Source organism: Rattus norvegicus, chromosome 5 (assembly GCF_036323735.1).
Source record: "Rattus norvegicus strain BN/NHsdMcwi chromosome 5, GRCr8, whole genome shotgun sequence".
NCBI lineage: Eukaryota > Metazoa > Chordata > Mammalia > Rodentia > Muridae > Rattus > Rattus norvegicus.
The window spans coordinates 69,488,936-69,493,789 of NC_086023.1; the positions used below are offsets into that span (position 1 = coordinate 69,488,936).

A 4,854-nucleotide genomic window follows, 5' to 3' on the forward strand; every position below is an offset into this window, starting at 1 on the left:
AATGGAAGTTTATTATCTCTCCACTTTTAGTGTTAAATAATTTAGAAACATACAGGGAAAGCAGTGAGCAAACATTTAATCTTGTTTCAATTTATCATAATTTAAATAACTTTCAAAACATGTAATAATTCTTTCTAATTTGTTTAATAATAAAGGAATAATACAAATAAACTTGGAGATTGGCACAAATTAGCTATTATTGTCTTATGAATATAGCTTTGATCTTTATAACTAAAATTACACACAAATATACACACTCATGTGTGTTGTTTAATAATTATGTCAATACTAAAATATATTGTACATGAAAGTTTTCTTTTTATAGAAATTTTTTTAAATTAAAATATTAATTTTTCCTTCTATGCCTCCATTATAACCCACTTGCTTTCTCTCATATTCAGGACCTCTTTTTAAAAGTATATATGTGTATATATATTCATTATAGATACATATTTAATGAATATATATAATGTATATTCAGTCTTGAAATCATAAACTTATAAGTAACATTGTACATACAAAACAGGTTGAATTTATGTGGTTTTTTTAATTAAAAGTTACTCATGCTGAAAACTACTAACTTTTTTACCCCACCAAGATTCCTATTTACAGGGAACAATGTTGCTCTAAGACAAGGAGGTACCAGTGGAAACAGAACAGCTTATATCTATCTGGAGCAGAAATCCCTGAGAACTTAGTAATAGGATTATTTACTTGTTAACTTTGAATAACTGATGTAGCCTGAGTGTGAACTAATTTGAGTATCAGAAACTCAGGTATAGTTCTTTTCTAGGATATCTTCCTATAGTACCTTCCTTCCTATCCAGACCCTAATCATGTTCTAGATTCTCACAGAGAAGTTCATAAAAACTTAACTCTTTATGCCTCTACAGAAACAGACTCAGGAAAAAATGGTGCAAATATCAATAACTATGATAAAGCATATGTTAAAGACAATAATCCCTGCTCATATGGAGGAGATTGTAGCTACACCTTCATGTGGGTCCTGAACAACTGGAGCAGGGCCTATCCCAAAAGCTGTTGCCTGTAGGTGAGATATGTTCTTTTAGCAGGGCTGCCTTGTCTGGCCTCGGTGGGAGTGGAAGTGCCTAGCCTCACAGAGACTTGAAGTGCCTGGGTGTGGAGCTACTCAGCAGTGTGCCTCCAACCTCTCAGAAAGAAATGGGGGTGGGAGAAGGATTGTGGGAGGTGGGGACCAGGAGGGGAAGAGTGAGCAAAATTAAATAAAAAATAAATATTATGTACAAAATGTGTTTAACATTTCTAAAATGAAGAAAATAGTTTTAGGAAAGTCCATCCAGAGACTGCCCCACCTGAGTATCCAGCCCATATACAGCCACTAAACAAGACAATATTGCTGATACCAAAACGTGCATGCTGACAGGAGTCTGATATAGCTGTCTCCTGAGAGGCTCTGTCAGAGTATGACAAATACAGAGGCAGATGCTCACAGCCAACCATTGAACTAAGAATGGGGTCCCCATTGGAGGAGTTAGAGAAAGGATTGAAGGAGCTGAAGGGGTTTGCAATCCCATAAGAACAACAGGATCAACCAAACAGAGCTCCCTGTGACAGAATCACTGTCCAAAGAGGACAGTCCCATGGCTTCAGCTGCATACGTAGACTTGTTGGACATCAATGGGAGGAGAATCTCTTGGTCCTGCCAAGGATCGATGCCCCAATGTCAGGAAATGTCAGATCAGGGAAGAGTGTAGGGGTGGGTGGGGGAATGGGGGAACATCCTCATAGAAAGAACACTTTTTAAAAAACAACTGTTGGTCAGGGAAGTACATGTGACTCCAAAATATATAGTCTATTGCTTTTATGTTTGGATGCCACTCAAAGGGGAAAGGTAAGTCTTTATTGCTGAAGACACTGTATACTTCAGACACGGGGCTGAGAGTTCCCTGAGCTGGAACTGACCTGAGTGTCTTGTCTCTGAGGACTAGCTTCTATGACAAGGGAAGGCACTATGAAAGCTTCCAAAAGAAAGAGAGAAAAAATAAAAACAAAACGAAACAACAACAACCAAAATAAATAAAAAACAGTCTTAACCAGCTATGACATCTATGAAAACCCCACCAACTGACATGAAAACATTTGAGATTGTGCCACTGATTCCATGAAAACAATGTGCCCAAAGCATGCAAACCCTTGAGATCACATGTCTGGATTCAGCGGGGCCTATCTCAATATTTGATAAAAAATTTGAACAAGGTATGAATAGCATTTGTCATTCCTCTGTAGACCTATCTTCTTTTTAATTTTTTTTTTAGTTTCTCATATCTTTTTAAACATTTTTATTGGTTATTTTATTTATTTACATTTCAAATATTATCCCTTTTCTGGTTACCCCTCCACAAACCCCCTATCCTATCCTCCTTCCCCCTGCTTCTATGAAGATGAACTCCACTCACCCTTCCCCGCCCACCTCACTGCCCTAGCATTCCCCTATGCTGGGACACCAAGCCTTCACATACCAAGGGCTACCCATCCCATTGATGCAAAATAAGGCCATCCTCACCTACATATGCATCTGGAGCCATGGGTCCCTTCATGTGTACTCTTTGGTTGGTGGTTTAGTCCCTGGAAGCTCTGGGGGTCTGTTGTTTGATATTGCTGTTCTTCCTATGGGATTGCAAACCACTTCCACTCCTTCAGTCCTTCCTTCTAATTAGATTTAAGACCTGCTTAACAGAGCACCTATTGGAAACATGGGCAGTGACAATTACCCAGGGCTAGTAAAGTCGAGGACCTGAAGGAGAATCTACAACCACCACTTTACTGATCCAGTCTAATCCCTAACTACATTCAAATATTTGTCTTTATACATGAAGGTACACATGAGCCTCAACCCTATCAATGACATTTCTCTTTGTATCACAGGAAGACCATTACAGAAACCAGTAAATGATCCAAATACAGAGTTGTGCATCCCAGTTCCAAATGAAGCATCTGCAACAGCTTTACTTTTAATAATGACTGTTTGGAACCTGTAAAGTTGGCAGTCTTCTAGAGTGGATCACTTCAGACCTTGCTACTTGATCTATTTCAGACACATGACCTCATAAGGTTTGCGTGATTTGGCAACATTATTTTTCTGGAGTCAGTGATACAATCTCAAATGTTTTCATCTCAGTTTGCTAAAGAAATGAATTCTTTATGTGCACTGTTAGATGGCCAATCATGCATTTATAAAATTTGGCCAATCAATGTCTGGTTTAACCTGAGGAAGCTCATGCCATATGCTATCTGGTTTAGAAGGTCAGGAAACAGATACTGGATAGTCCAGAGACCTAAGATAAAACCAAATATGATCGACTATTAAATAAATAAGTAAATAAATAAATATATAAATATATAAATAAATAAATATCTACTGAAACAACCCAATTACCCCATGTGTATGTTGCTCTGCAAAGCTTGTTGCCTGGAACTGTGACTAGGATTGGCAAGGGAAAGAAGAATGTACAGACACATTAACACATATACAGAAAAGCAGGGGATAAGTGGGGGACTGTGCTCTCAAATGAAATGACACCTACTATGGGCTGCAACTGCAACTGTGCGTGTTTATTTTGTACAGCACGTTGGAAGAGGTTGTCTAATTTCTATAGGAGATCTCTGAAGGTGAGAAATCTGAAGCTGAAAACTTCTGGGGAGAGAAAGAAGCAGCCTCTAGTTTGCATGAACACTGGTCACTGATTTGTATTCAGACCCCTAAGCAAAGCTTTTGAATCCCTGCAATCCTGGCCCATATGGGAAAATGGCTTTCCACTAATGTAGGCTCAAAATAATCATATACTCTTCGGCAAACACTATATATTGTAATATCTTTTCCCATGGTTCTGACATAAGAGAAGAAGGAACAGGGCCCATTGTAAACTTATTATTTGTAGAAATAAAAAGCTATATGAATTATGCTTTTTAATCTTGCTGTTATTAATTAAACTGTTATTTAATAAAGACCTGTGCTCACTCAGCTGGTAATTATTTTATCCTCTCAGCTTGTTTTGGAGGTGAACATTTGTATATTTTATCAATATTTGTTTTGGTGATATTGCTTTATTTATTTAATGAGATATGAGAATCAAGAAGCGACTGCTATGTCACATATGGGACAGTAAGTGGCAGAGAGGAGAGAGGCTATGTTTCCATTCAGTGCTCTGCCTTTTGAACATCTGAATGCTTAGTAAGCTAACTTTCCCTAGGGGTTTGGGGGTGGGGACAAAAAAAAAAAACAGCATGAGACAACCATCAGTCTGGTGCCAGGGTTCGACCAGCTCTCACATTCTCACACCCTCAAGTAAGTTTACTAGCAACTCCTGCAACCAGGGCCAGCTCTACTGAGCTGCTCATGTGAGGCACAGGGCCAGTTCTCTCAAGTCCTATAGAGCTAAGGGGGGAGGACCAGTTTTCCTGCTTTCATATCCCAGGGCCATCTGTCCTGCCTGCCTGCCCTAGTGGAAAGGAATGAGGAATAGCGTCTGTACCTCACCAATACTGCCCACATTTAAGACTTTGAATGGTCCCACCCCAACATGTACTTCATTGATTAACTGCGGGAGTTCTGAAGGGGATGGTTCAAAAGATCCAAAACTACAGCATCTCCATGACACAGGCCAACATCAGGATATTTGAGAAGCTTCATAGTGAGATTCTAATTTTGATAAGAGTAGCAGAAGCCAAAGACTACCAGAACAATGAGTCATCACAGTGAACATTTCCAAGCAAAGACGTGTGGTGAAAAAGATGTTCTGTGGAACACACTGTGACACACTACAGCTTCCATCATGAGATTCTCTTTCTGTTTTGTTTTCTCTTTGGTACTGG

At 38.9% G+C, this 4,854-nt stretch overlaps 1 pseudogene; it reads left to right on the forward strand.

Annotated features, from left to right (window-relative positions):
* Window positions 1-4,121: 4,121 nt before the first annotated feature.
* LOC120103338 (small nucleolar RNA SNORA17) lies at window positions 4,122-4,226 on the forward strand (annotated as a pseudogene).
* Window positions 4,227-4,854: the final 628 nt, after the last annotated feature.